General features: G+C 37.2%; 1 long non-coding RNA gene across 1 annotated transcript; it reads right to left on the bottom strand.

The window, feature by feature from the left end:
• Positions 1-1,078: 1,078 nt before the first annotated feature.
• LOC143407335 (uncharacterized) lies at positions 1,079-16,562 on the bottom strand. The gene is made up of 3 exons (XR_013092340.2): positions 16,446-16,562; positions 9,665-9,736; positions 1,079-1,456 (listed from the first exon to the last, which is right to left on the bottom strand). It is a non-coding gene; the product is annotated as an uncharacterized LOC143407335 (long non-coding RNA).
• Positions 16,563-17,913: the final 1,351 nt, after the last annotated feature.

Raw genomic sequence — 17,913 nt, 5'->3', positions numbered from 1 at the left:
CCACAATAATCTTCACTAAGGTACTTATTCAGACATATTTCTTCTATATTATAGTATCTTTTATTCATTTATTTCTCCTTTTTTAATCTCAACATTTCCTCCAAAACTATTTCTATAGTAAATATTCTGAAGTCTTTTATGCTCTCGAAGCATACAAGTTTAAGTTGTAGTTTGGCTAGAAATTGAAATGTAGGGTGAAATTTATTTTTCTTCAAAATTTAAAAATATTTCTGTGCTCCATCTTAAATCTAGAATTGATGTTGAAATATGTAGCATCCCTCTGACCATGATGTCTTGGTAAGTGATCAATTCTTCCTCTGCAAACCTTTACAGAATAATTTTTTATCCTTTAATGTTTCAAAATATTATGTAATATGTTTAGATGTAGATTTATTATTCTCTCCCACTTGATCTTCTACAAGCCTTTTCAATATAACGTATGTGATATTTCTAAAATCTTAAAACTATATTTTCATTATTTCTAAAAATAATTTTCTCTTCTCTACTTTTTACTTCTCTTCTAAGACTCCCATTACTGTATGTTGGTACTGGTTTTATCTAGCTCTTAGCCTGGCTTATTTATTTTATTTTTCTTCACCAATTTCTGTCCCTCAGTATTATTTTCCAGATTGCTATTGCCCAACATTTTCTTTCGTTCTATACACCCCTTTTTTCTATTGTGTTGAGTTCATTACTTTAAGTGTTACATTTTTATTCTTAATACAGTCAGACAGGGGGAATATATGTAAATAAATATATACACATTTATATGTACTCATCATTTTATGTATATTTGTCATATTTCTTGGTCCACCTGTTCTAATAATTCTGCTTCATAATACAGATATTCAAATATATGTCTTTCCATGAAATGGTAATACTCTATAGGCTTCTATTCATTTTGGTATGTAAATAGCAGCTACTCTTCTGAAGATAAGCATTAGGGTAGGTTCCCAGCTAGGGCTTTGTCTGTCCACAGTACTTGTATTAATAAAGAAGGAAGGAAGGGGTTCCAAGGCAGAGAGACCCAGGCTTCCCAGAATTATGCCAATCACTACACAAGTCTTCTAGTCAGAGATTCACATTTAAACTACTTTTATTTATTTATTTATTCTAATTAGTTATACATAACAGCAGAATGCATTTTGACACATTGTACACAGCTTCTCATTTCTCTGGCTGTATACAATGCAGAGTCACACGGGTCACGCAATCATACATGTACATAGTAAACAACTTTAAATAAGCACTTTGGGAATAGTACTTCTATTTAGTTCACAAATACAACCAGGAGAAGTTGAATGACTTAGTGGATGGAGGAAGGAAATGCCCAAGGGCAGCAGCTGCTCGGATCCATCACCAACTGCAAAGCTACTGGTCAACAGCAGTAGTGACCTAGCTGTCCTCATACTTTTCCTGGCAAAGGAGCAGTCAGTGATCATGCTGAAAGTGATGCCTGGAAAGGGAAACACAAATCTCAATGCTGTCCCCTGACCCATTCACCTTGAGCTGCCTCCTGCTGCCCTTGTCTGGCCACACACACACACACACACACACACACACACACACATACACACATAGCCCTTCCTGCAGTTACTGCTCCTTGGTAGTCTGCATTCTCAACTTGCTATTTTCTAAATGTTTTGTTTTTTCATCTTATCTATGTTTTCCATGAGTTTTTGTGGTGTCTCTAGAATTATTCAGAAGAACACAACCAGCAGCTTATGCAAGTCCACCATTATAACAGGCACTGGAAACTTCCATTATAGCCGTCTGTATGTCTGTATCTGTTATTTAGCTCACATTTTCTTTTTAACATCTAACTTGTTTAAATTAAAATTTATGACATTTGCAAAAATTTTCAGAAATAAATAATTTTAGGATTTATTACACAGAAATTTTCTTTTAAAAATATGATTACTTTCATTTTTTTTCCTTCTTCTCACATTTCCTTTTCATTATTAAGACTTTTGGGGAATTCTTAGCTTGTAGCTTTAGTTCACATATTTTTATTTTCTGTATGACTAATTTAATTCATATAAAATTTAACACTATGAATTTTCCTCTGAATACTTCTTTGGGCAAAATTACTGGGTTTTAATATGTGCCATTTCTTTTATCAAAAACAACTTTTTACTTTCATTGTTGATTTTCTCCATTCCTTAAAAAATAATAAAATATTTTGCTAACCAAAAAAACACGAACTGATGACTGGGTAGTAGCTCTTACATAAAAATTCAGAAGCTATCAATACTTGAAGCATAACTAGCAAAATTAAATCACCTCTACAGACTTGAAAATCCCTGAGTAAATTTTATAAATAATTGATTTTCTTCCTAAACCACTTCCTATTTTAGTACAATAGGCAGCTTTTCTCAAGAAATCTGGGTTGCATTCAAACAAGCAAGGCTGTACATAACACTTCCCCTTCAGTAGCAACATGTCAATCATTTCATATAATTAATTGCCTATTGATCCAGAAATATTTGCTATACACCTGAATGCTCTCATAGCAAAAAGCAATTTTTTGGAACTTTTAAAATGTGAAATTTAGAGGTAAACTCAAGCAAATGTATTGTAGATTGTTTGGAAAAGAAAATCCTAGTCTCAAACCTTTTGCCAATGAAGTGTATAACATTTTCTTTGACAGAAGCAAGGTGATATATAGGATGTCACAGCTAAGCTGTAAATATACTGGGACCTTTCATCAGTCTCAATTATTAGAAGTAATAGCCCCAGGCTAAAACTACTTGGGAATCCCTGAAGATATTTAACACAGAAAAACTATAGAATCAAATGCAAAGTACATGGCCAAACTGTGCTGTGATAGGGTCGTCTAGTGGTCCATTCATCATTTGTTTTCCTGCGTACTCTCGGGCTGACATCTACCTATTAAGTCTTTCCCTGGGTCATCTCACACTGCTGAAGAGGCAAAGTAGAAATCCCACCAGGAGGCCTGCACTTCCAGAGGGAAAGGAGGTGTTTGATTTGTTCTCAGTTTTGGTGCATCTTATTAGGCAAAAAGAAAACCATAGGTCCTGATAGGTCCCTTCCTGCTGTTTGGAAAGGCACATCCAGTGTGGCTGAGTGCCCCTGCATTCAGGAAAAAAAAAAAAAAATCTGAGAAAAATGAAGGGCTGCTCTGTGAAATGGTAATATTTTTCAGGAGTTAGGGACCACACCCAGCTTTTGAGGGAAGCCAGGCCAAAAGGAACACTGTAAAGAGTCTGTGACAATCTACCAGGGGAGAAAGAAGGGATGGGTGGAATCCATAGAGGGGGAAAATCAAGGAAAGGACAAAGCTTCCATTGAGTGCATTGGGCACAATTTCCTCAGTACAGCAACTAGCAATATTTCCCTGAAACAGGGAGTGACCATATGCAAATCAATTGCTTTCCTTTCCGTCAGGGATGGATGGAATTCAGAAATCTTTATTTTGCCTTTTCTCCCAAATTTACACTTTATTTAACTGAGAACCTAGGAAAAAAACCACAACACTTCTGTCAACCACAGAGATCACATGTGTGATATCACATATTACAAATCAGATGTAGCGGACATTATGAAATACCATTTATACCCACCACAACTTCAAAGATATAGTATTTCTGGGTCTGCTGCTAGCTCTTTTCATTATCAATGAAGTGCATACATTTTTATATCCCTTTTTAATTATTTGATAACTACATTTCAGAATAACTGATTTTTTTAAAAAAAATCCTTTGTACTTTAGTTTATGTATTTTAAAACATTTTTAATTATTTTTTTATTTATATATGACAGCAGAATGTATTAAAATTCTTATTACACATATAGAGCACAATTTTTCATGTCTTGCTGGCGCAAGAATTAAAATCAAGAATCAATAAATGGGATGGACTCAAACTAAAAAGTTTCTTCTCAGCAAAAGAAACAATCTGTGAGGTGAACAGAGAGCCTACATCTTGGGAGCAAATCTTTACCCCTCACACATCAAATAGAGCACAAATCTCTAGGGTATATAAAGAGTTTAAAAAGCTAAACACCAAAAAAAACAAAACAAAAAAAAAAAAAACCCAAATAACCCAATCAATAAATGGGCCAAGGACCTGAAGAGACATTTTTCAGAAGAATATATACAATCAGCTAGAGAAATGCAAATTAAAACTACTCTTAAGATTTCATCTCACTCCAGTCAGAATGGCAGCTATTATAAAAACATTTTTTAAGCTCATAGAAATCAGAAAAAAAATGGAAGAAATACATAAATCTAGAAGCTATATGCATATACCTTCACATGTATATTCACGCACATTTCTGGTCATTATATAGACAACAACACTAACAAAAAGCTCAGGAAAGTTTGCATGGATTCAGCAATTATCATAGGCGGGGACTTTAAAGGCATTTTAAAGAGCACTTTAAAGGAGCCAACTTATTCAGTCCTTACAAGGGTCCTTATATCTGGTCTTATTTCCACCATTTTGTAGATGAGAATTTTAAGGCTTAAAGAGGCCACTTAGCTTCTATAGGGGCACCAAGCAAATAAATTGCTTGGAGAGGTTTTGAGCCTATATCTACCTGGCCCAAAAGCCCTAGCCATGATGGCTTCTAAATGTGCTCTGGATCTGCTGGGACATTTTCACTGTTCCATGATGAAATGAGCCAAAATATCCTAAACCTTACCTGATGGTTAACTGCCTCTTCTGGGGATGGACTGGTTTTTGAAATCATGCCTTTCCAAGTGCAGGGGGTGTTAAAATGATTCTTCCACAAAACCGTTCTTAATTCCTTTTTCACTTGTTGCCCTTATTTGACAAAATAAAAAGTTGGCAGCCTTGGGGTGGGGGGATTTTTGTTTATTTTTTAAAATCTGAGGAATCCTTTAGGTCTCACTATCTGCATGCATAGAGCAATGTGGGTCTCTGTGGGTGATCTTAGTACACAGGCATATAGGCACATTCAGGTGAAGAACCAGTCGGGTCCAGGTGTTCTTGGTCTAGATGCAACACTGTCATCTAAAAGCAATTGCTTTTCAAATAAAGTTTGTATGATGTGATTTTTAAAAATATGCCAAATATTATTAAAATATTAAGCTTTTAAGTAGATCTAAATATGTAACTTATTCAAGGATGTAGACTCAGTATAGATCCAAGACTTCCTCTCAGGCCAATCTTGGGTCTTAGGAATCTGGGTTTAGAGAAAAAAGTTCAGAACCAGGTTTCACTTCTTTTATACAATCTCTGAATTCCTGGGAGTTCCCCCAACTCCATCATTAATATTCCAGGTGTCTTACAACTGGACCAGTCATGAGACCCATGAGAAGAATGTGTGAAGGTGGCCGGTCACAAGTGTATAGTGGAAGGTGGTGGCCTTTGCGGTCGCAGGATGGTCCCATGTGTCCCATGGAAACTTCCCATCGCCCAGGTAGATACTCAGAAGACCAGCAGCAGCTTAAAACACCTGCTGGGCACCGAGAGCACAGCTTCATCTTAGAATAGTGCCAGCCAGGGAGGATCTTCATTTCTTCCCTAGTTTCCATCCCACTCCCCGGAAATCACTCAGGCTCAGTAAAACCTGGGGAGAGAGATGGAGGTAATGAAGGCTACACCTCCCTCTCCTCGGAGCAACCGCCAAGTGGGTCAAGTGAGAAAATTTCACTTTAAGTCAGATTTGGAGTTTTACATATTAAAGACATTTGGAAATTATAATTTCTGAATTGAGGTTTGCTAAGAGCCATAGCCAAGTAGCATGATGCATGGCATTTTTGGTTGAAAGGTGGGGCCAGCAAGCCATTGAGGTGATATGATTATGTTAAGATCTGCGTTCATATGGATATTAGACCCCTGCTGTCCACCTGTCCTGCTAGTTCCCATTGACTGGGGAAGTGCAGTAGGAGGGAATTCCAGAGGAGGGACTTCCTGTTGGTGTCCAGGAGAACACCGCGTGTGTCGGTAAGCATTTTCCCGGGAGCATATGGGGCATTGGCAGCAGTTTTCAAAAATAAAGTTTGTTCCTGCTTGAGTGGCTCGTGATTTTGTGCCCAGCCAGACTGCGGCAGAGGTTCTAGTTTGGTGACTTAAGGATCCCTGGGATTTCTTCTCAGCATAGTCATCTCATAGCTCCTGATATAGCTGAGCCAGGGAAAGAAATCTCTCCAAAGATTTTAAAGAGACAGTAGAAGGAAAAACCTAGTGTCTTCATGATGACACTCCACAAGTTCTCTATAGTCATATAAAGTTTATATTTATCTTTTTCCTCAGTAGCAAAAAATTCCCCCAATAATTTGCTTTAGTGACAGGTCCCCAGACAAGTCTATTCATTTCTTTCCAGGTTTATTCTTACAAGGAAAACCCTTTCATTTCATTCCAGTGCACTATGAACCCCACCTACCCATCTGCTCTGGCTCAAACCCATCGCTTCAGCCATGCTTTATTAAACTTTGTAGCCAATATTGATTCTCACCTAATTTCTGTTCCTTTTTGCAGTACCATTAAATTGATTTCAATTATAATATTCTATTTTTAACCTAACTTTGCATCTTCATATCTGTGCTTATCCATAATTTCAGAATTATTGTGAAGCTGTTTGTCACTGAGCAGTACACCTCTTATTGCACATTAGATTGAGTTCTAGTATATCCCATTAGATACCTACTGAATACATGACTATCATTCTGTGAAGCAATTTTCACCAAAGTTTTTGGCTAAGGAAAATCCTTTAACACAAAAGGTCTTTTCTCCTTTTTTTTCTTTGCATGTCCTTCATTTCCAAAAGGACCTATTCAAACTCATTTTCTAAAAGTTTGAATTTTTTTTTCTTTTTTGGCAACGAGGGTTACTTAGACTTTTAAAAATTTGGGAGTTCATGTCTTATCATTTCTAATATAAAAGCAAATGAAATCCTTACTCCCAGTCATCTCTGCAAATGTAGGGCATACTTACAGAATATTATCTGTTCCTATGTAAATATTCTGGGCGTTTGCTTTAAAGAGATCTCTGTTTTATTTAAAATACATGAAAGGTTGGAGTAGCTAAAAGGTGTCTCAAGGGCCCAGTGTATTTTAGCGAGGAATGTCAAGAATGCAGGCTTCTTGGTTTGTGGAACAATACCTTCTTTGATTGGACCTTCAGTTGTGCTTTGGCCGGCATTTTCTGTTTTGAAATTCAAAGGTAAACTTAACTTAGGGAGGAGATATTTCTGTTTGTCGGATTCAAAAGTAATTGGCTTTTTTTTTTTTTTTTAAATCCCAAATCTTTTGAAATTTGAACTCTACCCTTGTTTCCCACTGCGGTATTGCTTCAGAGGGAAAGGCTGTAATGTAGCCCCTTCTTTACCCCTGAAAACCAGAGGCAGAAAAGGCCATTTGGGAAATTCTGTTGGTAAAAACTTTTCCCAGTGATCCTACTTAAGACATCACACATGCTGTTCAAAACATGCAATTAATCCACATTTTCTTAAAGAGAGTTTAAAGTTATAATAAAAATAACTGCCATCAATACAATGGTCTCTCAATACATGTCTTTCATTCTGTTGTGATAATATTTGAAAATTAAAAAAAAAAACACTCTTTTTTTAAGTCAGAAAAATAGAGAATCGAAAGCTACCATGATTTTAAGTTCACAAGTAGAACATTTTCAAATGATTCATCCACTAACAAAGAAGTGAAAATCAGATATAGGAAAATTGCTCTTTGGTTTACTGAGAAACTGAGAACCATGTAAGGCTACACTTGCCTATTTGATCCTAGGATGGGCAAACTACAGCCCTGGAGCCAACTGGTTACCACCTGTTTTTGTATATGAGCTAAGAAAGTTTTCCACATTTAAAGAGGTTGGGGGCAGATAAAAGGAAAGCCTGAAAGAAAATATCGTGTCATGAAATGTGAGGAATATGAAATTAAATTTGCAGTGTTCATGTTACCAAAAGTTAGGTCCTTGTCCCAGAGGCCAAATCTAATAATGAGGACATGGTTTTGAGAAAAAGGAAAAAGAAGTTTTATTGTTTTACTAACAAAGGACAAACACAGGGAATTCCTGTCCAGGAGTGATTCTGTGATCCTTCTCACTCAGGGGAACAGGAGGAGGGTTTTAAAGAGGTGATTCAAAGACTGTATTCCACGTATTCTCTATGGGGAGTTGTAATTCACTTGTCGATTTAGGAGACAGTCATTTCTGAGATATTCTAGTGCCTTCCCCATAGTCTGAATTTGTTCCTAGGTGGGTGGGCACTTGCTCAAGGACAGATAACTCTGCCTATAACTCTGCCTAGGATAGGGAAGAAGGTAATCCTGTTTCCCCAGTGATTAGGGAGGGGGAGAGCTTAGGGAGGAGGACAGAGAGAGGAAGAGAAAGAAACATGTCCTTTTTAAAAAATAAGTGACAGTGTCAAAGCAGCAATATATATATATATATATATATATATATATATATATTTTTTTTTTTTTTCAGGAAGTCTTATTATTTAATTTCTTTTAATTTCTTCCTTCAAATAAAACTGGGATTGTGGATGTAGTTTAGTGGTAGAGTACTCACCTAAGGTGTAAAGTCTTGGGTTTGATCCCCAGTACCAAAAAAAAAAAAAAAAAAGAAAAGAAAAAAAAAGTTTCTGAATAAAAATTTTTTGATAAATTTTCCAAATAAAATAAAATACATGCTGTCAGAATTTGAAGAAAAGTCCCACTGAAGTGCTAAACAGAAGTTTTTTTTAAATGAGAAATATCTACTGCCTATACAACACTAGATCAATTACAAGAAAATAAATTCAAACTGGAAAAACATATATCTTATTACTTCATGTAATTAAAAAAAACTCTAAACTAAGTGATGCTAGTTAGGACCAGGTTTCTCTCTTGGTTTAGCTTGTCTCTGCTTTCCTCCAATACTTCTTTCATCTTCAGGCTAGGTGGTAGGAAGAAATTAGGAGTAGCTTTTAACATGCATCCTCCCAAATTCAAATCAGACAAAATAAGAAAGCATCTATTCTCATTTGCTATACAGAAATGTAGATTTAATACATTTGGGACAACTTGGAATATACAAAGTACATTCTGTGTCCAAGCGTGATTTGGAGTTCAGATAAGTCAGGTCTGGGATTATGACTATTCTAGTCATCCTGGCCTTCAGCCAACACCTGGTTCTAAGAAATGGGAAGAATAGGACCTCAAAAAAAAAAAAAAACAACTGAGATTCCATTTAAACCGACCTTCCCAGAATAAGGGAAAGAGGATGTAAGACCAGGAAAATTACTCTTAGAATTCTTATTCTTACCATATTTAATTCTTTCACATAAACAATACTGAGTTTTCTATTGCTAATTCCTTCCTTTTTTAATTTTTCATGATAAAAAAAAAAGCTTTAAAATGATTGGTTAATGGAGCTGAGAAAGAGAAAGCAGTAGGGTTTGGCTCTGTGTCTCTGAGGCTCAGGCCATAATCGCCTGTGGGCATGAGGCCAATCCACAGAAAACAATTTTTATTCATCTACTAACTGAGTTTGCCAGAAGTCATTCTCTTAAATGCCTTGAGGACCGTACTTCTTTCTACAACAAAAAAGCCTGGTAATGAAATGCTGCCCAATAGGCTCACAAAGGGAAATGGCAGGCAGGTGACTGGCCTTCTATGGACAGGTCTTTAAGAAAGAGCTTAATGGGACCTAGGATCAACCAGGGTTCCTGGATGACTTACGGGTAATGTCCAATCCCCATCTGGTCTTGGAGCCTTTTCAATTTTCATGATTCTTTTTTACTAAAACTCCATCTGTTAAAACAAAACAACACAAAATAGAACCTTTTATTTCCTCAGGACTTAAGCAACATCCATGTTCTGATCTTCTGTCTAAACCTAGCATTCTATGTCTATAAGCTCCCTGCATTTAGGTAGAGTCCATATAAATGCAGATATGGACTTCTATTTTTAAAAATATCTTTGGGCTAGGCATGGTGGGGCATGCCTGTAATCCCAGCGACTTGGGAGACTGAGGCAGGAGGAACGCCACGTTTAAGGCCAGATTTGGCAACTTAGAAAGATCCAGTCTCAAAATATTAAGTAAAAAGGCTGGAGATATGACTCTGTGGTAGAGTGCCCTTGGGTTCAATACCTGTCCAAAAAAAAACAAAGAAACCAAAACAACAATAAAAATGAAGAAAACAAAACAACAAAAAAACCCAAAAACTTTGAGAATATAGTCTGTATATTTGGGTTTGAAACATTATTTAAGTAAAAAAAATTCAATAAAAATACCTATTTTTAAAACATTAGAAATATTTTGATTCACAAATCTGGATATGCCTTTTTAAAAATACTAGACCAAGATAACAGCATATCTTTTCATCAGAAGAATTTAGCAGTTAAGACAAAAAGAAATATTTTCCTTACTATTTAGACTATTTAGAAAATTCCAAAATATTAAGGAATTTGTAATGCAGAATTATTGCTTAACCTATGTTCCCTGGATAACCTATTTGGTGAGAATTCAAACTGCCCTATGGAAAGAAAACAGATTGCAAAATGTACTCCTGTGTCTCCAGAAAGAAAATGAAAGAGAGTTTGAAAACCACTCAGCACTGACTCTGCTGTAGAAAAGGAGGGGGAATTCTCTACAAGAGACAAAAATTAATCAGGCTTAAAAGATAAAATAAGCACATTTCATTGCTGGTGTTGGAATTCAAGTGGCCCTTTCAGGAATAAGAATGTCTGGGTTCTGGTAGTATTGACTTCAGGATGTGAGATGATGGTTGTGATTACATTTCCAGAGGTGTGAGCAACCCATGGCAGCTCCATTCCTAGAACCACAGTGGAGCCTGTCAGTAGCAGTGACAGGAAACCTGACTTGATTTTTTCATAAACTGTCTGCAGCTAATCAGTTCCACGTCATGCTGTGATTCGTAATGATTCTGAATGTGTTTCTAAATACATAGATACATCTGGAACCACACGGACACGCTAATGTTTCTGCTTTCTCTGTCCATGCTATGCATATCACATATTTGTAAACATTGGATGGATGGATGGAAGAATGGATGAGTGGATGGATGGATGGATAGATAGACAGAAAGTGAGTGAATTATGCAGCAAATTATGCAGTGAACGAAGAATGGGGAGACAAGAAACAAAAGTATTCACTTCTCAAGGACATTTTAATACCCTTGCTTTTTTTTTTTCCTATAAAGAATCTATAAGATTAGAAATTAAATGAGCAAGAGAATTTTATAAAATCTGAATGTAAGTAACAATGGAATTCTGAAATATGTACCAGTGTAATTGATCTAGTCTCATCTAATTATTTTACTATTATCACTGCATCTAACTGATATATACTTAGAGGACTTCATTCAAAAATTTCTCAGTAAGTTCTAGGAGGCACAGTCTATTGACAAACTCCTACTGTTGGATGAAAATTACAAAATGTTAACTAATGTTATCTTAGGAAAGTTAAAAGAAATTTTGGAGCTCACAGTAAAACTGCTAAAAAACCAATTTGGTATTTCAAATGAGCTATGGTTGTTTGCATACATTAGTAAAATTCAATTCTGGAAAAATTAGTAACTAACCAGAGATCAATTCTGGTATATAAAATTACCTGCCTTGAAAAATTCTGACAAGGAAATGTTCACAGCAAATACATAAGCAAAAATGGCAAACCACAATGTAAAAGATTTTTGGAAGCTTGCCTTATCTTGACAAAATGGACTGCCCAGTAATTTTTAATTATCTCATATTGTGTGTTGAAAATTAAAATATAGGAATAGCATGCTTTAGTTCTTTGCTAACTTACATCTTCATTCTTTCTTATTTGGTCCTTGAAAAAGTATAACTTTCAAAGTACGACCTTTGGTGCTAAATTTTAAAGCTATTTCTTGTAACATATTGCTTGTATAAGAAAAGGACAGCAGAATAAAATAGACATTATTATTGCTGTGTGTATATACGTGACTGCATGACCAATGTGATTCTGCAACCTGTTTACTCAGAAAAATGAGAAATTATATCCCATTTGATTCAAATGTATGATATGTCAAGATCATTGTATTGTCATGTGTAACTAATTAAAACAAATATAAAAAATAAAAACTGCAAAAAGGGATGTACAAAATTGTGGGAGAAAATAAAGTGCAATGCATAAGATCAGTGAAGCAATTATCAAACTGCTTGACAAAACTGAGCTCTACCACTCATCTGGGCCACAGTGAATGGATTATTTTATTTATTTATTTATTTTGCCCTTGTCTCATCAGTTATAAGAATAATATTAGTACTCACTGGTTAAGCAAATAAAATTAAATGGATAAATAACCTATTTAAAATACTAGTGATGATGCATGGCAAGAGGTAAGGCCTCTATAAAATTAGCTACTGTCATTTGACAAAATATATCCAAGTGTCATTCCAAAGTGATTAGGCAATGCTATGTCTAACAAGGCACATTTACATTAATTCATCAAGCTAGACTTCTATTAGAATAAGTCCATTTTCTACTAACCCACATATGAAACTATGTTTAAAGAAATGTGGAAGATATGACACTCAAATTATCATGAATATATAAATTCTAAATATTTATTAATGAGTATATTAAAATATTTCAGGAGTAAGAAAGGCACAAGATTTTAAATAATGTCCAAAAAGATTATCTGACACATTTTGCCTTAAGCATTCCATTCAATCCTTTCAAATCTTAACCTACTAAAATTTTGTTTCTATCTCGATGAAATTTTGTAAAAAGTAATCAAGCTATCCAGTGATTGCTAATGTGCTGAGAGGACATTTTTCAACTTATATCTAACTTGATCTTCTTGATCCACGTGTATCTCAATTTATGTCATCAAATTAATTGGACTTAATAGACACTCATTGCCCATGACTCTGTGTCACATGTGCAGAGGGCAAAACTTTAGCGTATCTTCTCTCTCCTAGTTTCTCTCCTGCCTCTCTAATCATAACATCCAAGCCCTTTTTATGGATGCCTCTTCCTTTGACAGAACTTCAAAATAAATTCCCCATGTGTGTGTATCCAAGGTCTTCTGCTCTTTGTTTCACTCTAGATGCCTTTTATCCGAAGACTATGACTTATTACAGGAGCATTTTCCAATCAATCTCCAACATATATAACTATCCCAGTTCTTTGGGAGCCCTCACCCACCCATATTCCCTTGAATATCCACCTACAAATTTCTTTTGAACCTTGGGTTTAATCTCTCTCCCTGAACTGATGCTATTTCCTTCAATTTAGCTCCTTTCACATTATTTCTCCTTTTGATTAATGGCAACATCAACCCTGTCACTATTATTATATACTCAGGAGGTCTTTGAGCATCTTCCTCTTCATCACTTTTATTTCTGATCCATCAAAAGTTCACATTGATTTTTATTCCTAATATGTATTCATTTCAACTTACACCCTTCCTTTACAATAACCCTGGTGAAGTGTAAATACCATTTAGCTGTTTTAATTTGCCTTTACCATCCATTTGTCTTGAGGTAATCCAATTAACATGGTAGCCATGGCAGGGTGCCTGAAATAAACAGCGATCCTTCCAACTCTTCCCTGTACACCTAGACTGTTAGGACAGGTTTTAAGTGCGTGGAGTTCCTACAGTCTGACTCTGGTCTCGGCCTTTACAACTCTTTCCTGTGGATCTTCAAAATCTTGTTCTCCATTGAGTTCTATACCTTTCAGCCTCATCTGCAAAAACAGGACAAATCAATATTTTCAACATGCCTGGATCTTTATTGCCTTGTGACTCATATTTTCCACATTATTAGCAGCATTCATTTTCTCTAGTTCCTCACTTTCTGTTCACTAATACATCCACCCCAAAATCTGACTGCTTTCATGAGGATCATGTGTGACCTGCCGATTGTCAGACTTACAGTGCCCCCTCAGTGTTCCTGCTGCTTGACTTCCTGGTGTCTAATGCTGTTGACCACAATAGCTTCGTGAGCCTTGGGGGACAGTTTCAGAGGCATGTACCTGGCTTTTGTCTGGCTTGTGTTTATTGACCTACATCTTGCAGTGGGACTTCTCAATCTCCTTCCCACATTTCTCTTTGTGTAACAACTCTTTAAATTCTGCATTCTAAGGTTCTTTCTTGGTCTCTATCATTCCAAGTCCAGCTCCCAAGCTCATTTCAAGCCCAGCGCATGGAGGACCCTGATATGCAGCAGTGACAGTGTTCATTCTACCTGTGAACCTATGTTGGAAGAGGGAGATGGCGTTTGTTAAAAGTACTCTGAGTGATTCTGGCTTATTGTCCTTTCCCGTCAAGATCTTGCTCTTTCTGGATGACCTCATCTCTGCACAGTCCTTCACTGCCGTCTATGTGCAGATGACTCACAAATTTGAAGCTCTATTTCTTACCTGTTTTCTTAGTTCCAAATCCATATGTTCAACTGTTTTTTATCAACCTCAAATTACTTGTCTTACCGTTGCTTGTAAGTCAAACTGTTCAAGTTGAACTCATTATTTTTTTTCTCAAAATGATTATCATGCAGTTCTTCTACCTCCATGATTATCCAAGAGAAAATTCCTAGGGTTCATTTTACATTCTTTCCCTGACATTAGTATCATATCCAGTGGGTCCTTTAGCCCTTTTGTTTCTCATTCCTCAGGCATTCTCATGACTTTCCCCCTCTTTCTCTTCTCATTGATACTGTCATTGTTTCATCTTCTGTCTAGTATATTATTGTCATGCCTACAGCTTAACCTTCTGCAATTGGTCTTCTATTCATCCCCCAGAGTAAATTCTCAAAATACAACTTTCATCATGTCACTTCCTGGACTCTTTTGACTCCCCTCCATTTATAGGATAAAGTCCAAATTCTCCAGCCTGATGTCAGCTCTTCACTGTCAGCTGAGTAGGAACAAACTTCACTGACCCAGTTTCACTTATTTATTCAACAAATATTTGTTGAGTATCGCCAGGCAATATTCTAGACACCAGGAAGACTGCAAGGAAAAGATAGGAAAACTTCTAACATGAGTAGAGTTTACATTCTAGGTCAGGGAGAAAAAAAAAATAAACACACACCCACTTATAATTCCTAGTTAAAATATTAAAAAGGATGGTGTAATAGGATATTAACTACACAGCTGATCTAAAACTGGCATTGGGGAGCCAGTATCAGAAGAAGGTGGCATTCGATATGACATCTGAATAAAAGAAGGAGTCAGAAGTCTTGGAAAGAGGATTCTTAGTAGAGATAACATGACAAATGTCCTAAGGTGGGGGATATGTGCCATGATTGAGAATGAGAGTAAAAAGTCTTTGCGGCTGGACTGCATGAACATCAGTGAAATAAGCAGGGAACAGAGCACGGGGCTTTAAAGAGCTTTCTAAACATCTGGATTTTATTTTAAATGGAATTGGTGGGCACTGAGGATTTTAAATCAGAAAACATTACTTAATTTGTATTCTGGAAAGATCACTGTGGCAACTTGCACAAAATGGTAGCAGGGAGATACGTTGGACAGGGGTAGTATTTAGGTATGTTAGACAGGTATTTGAGGCACAAGAGAATGGTGAAGAGGACCAGAATGGTAGTTGGTATCGAACGACTGGGCTTGAAATGTATCCTTAGAGCACGAAGTCTTATGATAGGCTGGATACAGAGGAGGAGGAAATGAGAAGAATCAAGCAAAACTTCTAGATTTGGAGATGTTAAATGAATACGCCAGTTTGAGTTTCAGGGCAGTTGGTGTAGTTACTATGGATTATTGACTAATCGATATTTAAATGTCATTCAAAAATCAAAAGAATGAAAGGAATCACTTAGAGAAGGCATATAACTACAGAAAAATACCCATAACCAAGTCCCAACACGAATGGTAACATCTGATTGAGGAAGAGAGACTACGTGGGGAGAGACTGGTGATGAGAGAAAGGAACATGGAACTGAAGGTCTTATGAAGCTGAACATCGCTGGGTCAAAGCCCCCGAGCACATGATCTGGAAGGATAGGGAGTGGTGATCAGAGACAAACTGCTTGTAGCAGAGACTTCAGAAATGGCACATTGCTTGTGATGACAACTTTGAGGTATAACCACGGAAATGCTTGGCAGAGATGAGGGGGAGGAGAGTTCATTGGAAATGAGGAAATGGTTGAACCAGGAGGCCACAATCGCCCTGTTACTTTCTATCACTATTTGCCCTTTAAGCTGGAGCCTACAAAACAATTTTCCATTGCCTGAAAAATGCGATCATGTTCCACATTTCTGTGCCTTTTTCAGAGTCATTCTCTCTCTTTCAAAAGCTGTTTGAGGATTCAGAAACACATGCACATTCTTCTCAACCTGGGGTGAATAGCTCATATTCTCTGAGGGTTTCTCAGACCCCTGCTCATGACATCCCCTTAAGGAAACTGATCCCTTTCTCCTCTGTTGCCTTGTGAGTGTATCTCATGTGTAGCACACACAGTCAGAGCTGTTTATTCAAACAGTAGATTGCTGGTGCTTAAAGACGGGCCGTACATTTTACCCAGCTTTATAACCTCAGCTGGGATCAGTGACTGTACAAAGGAGAGGTTTCATCGGTGTTAGAACTGAACACACTCATCCATTTGCAAATGACAATGTCCAGTGGCCTGCAATAGATATAAAGATCCTGGGGAGAGAAAGAAGAGAAAGGGATGTTCAGCCATCAGAATGATTGGGATTCAGGAACAGAATTTCAGTGTCTAAATGTGTAAGCCTACTTTTATAACGTAGGGATAAAAGCTCAAAAATAAACAACTGATATGTAACACAATTTTGTCCTGTAGAATTTGCCCATCTGCTTTGATCTTTCATATGTTTCATGTTCTGTCTGGATCTCTACTTATCTTTGACTCTCTTGCTCTTCCTTTCTATGCTTATCAATCCAAGTAGGTAACATTAACTGCTGTAACATACAACCCCAAAATCAGTGTCATTTCACAGGCCCTTGGTTTATTTCTTCTTCTAAACAAGCCTAATGTGTATTAGCAGAGGGCTGAGTTTTGGACAGTCACTCTGAAATCAAAATTCTTCAATTGTATGCCTCCTCGACCTTTTAAGACCTTAAAATTCTCTACTGAGTCTCCTACAATCAGCAGAGAATGAAGAGGGTGGAAGAAATCCCCAGAACTTATAAAAATCAGATCTAGAGATGGTATTTATATTCTATTGCCAAAATTCAGTAATATGGCTACAATTAACCTGAAAGGACCTGGGAAATAACGTGATTCTGTGCTCAAGAAGAAAAGAAAAAAAAAATGGATATTGATAGGCAAGACTTGGGAGGGGAGGGACAGCTTGCCCAAGAATGATTCACAGGTTAGTCCCTCACAACACGCCTTAGGGGCCATCTCTAGACAAGTCTTTAAGATGCACAGTCCTGGAAGAGGTCTGAAGCCACGAATGAAGTGATCCACCCACTACCTCATGTGGATCCAGCCCATAGGCTGTTTCCAGCCCACTGGTTACACCACGGCAGGAGCTGGGGCTGCTGCAACCACACTTGCCGAGCCAGGGCAATTCTGGCTGTAACCAAAGATCTGCCCCATGCTCTGGTGTTTATCCTAATCTCTGACCACATGGAGGGAGAGGCCACCTTAACAACCCCATGGCCTAATGTTTGGGGTCCCTTCCGTAGAATCTGATGTGAGCCCTGTCTGGTGCAAGATGGCAGCAGAGCCCCCACAGTCCTTCTGCTTCTCTCCTTCACCCTGGTAAATGCAGTTCCAGCAGCCCTGCGGGAAGCTGCCTGGCTTTTTTCTTTGTTTACTCAACACTGGCATTTTCTGCCACAATATTTATGTTTAATCTCAGGCTTCCACATAGTTTCTGGTCAAAGCTGCCTTCCTGTGTCTGTGTGTGTCTAGCCAGGTCCGCTCAACCTACGCGTCCCCTCACAGTCATTCACCAACCAGCCTCCTGCCCGCCAGGCACAGCCCACCCTAGAGTGTCAGACTACTCCTTC

The sequence above is a fragment of the Callospermophilus lateralis genome, chromosome 9, assembly GCF_048772815.1.
Source record: "Callospermophilus lateralis isolate mCalLat2 chromosome 9, mCalLat2.hap1, whole genome shotgun sequence".
Taxonomy (NCBI): domain Eukaryota; kingdom Metazoa; phylum Chordata; class Mammalia; order Rodentia; family Sciuridae; genus Callospermophilus; species Callospermophilus lateralis.
The sequence above is the reverse complement of the archived record's forward strand: the minus strand, read 5'-3'. Positions and strand labels throughout refer to the sequence as shown.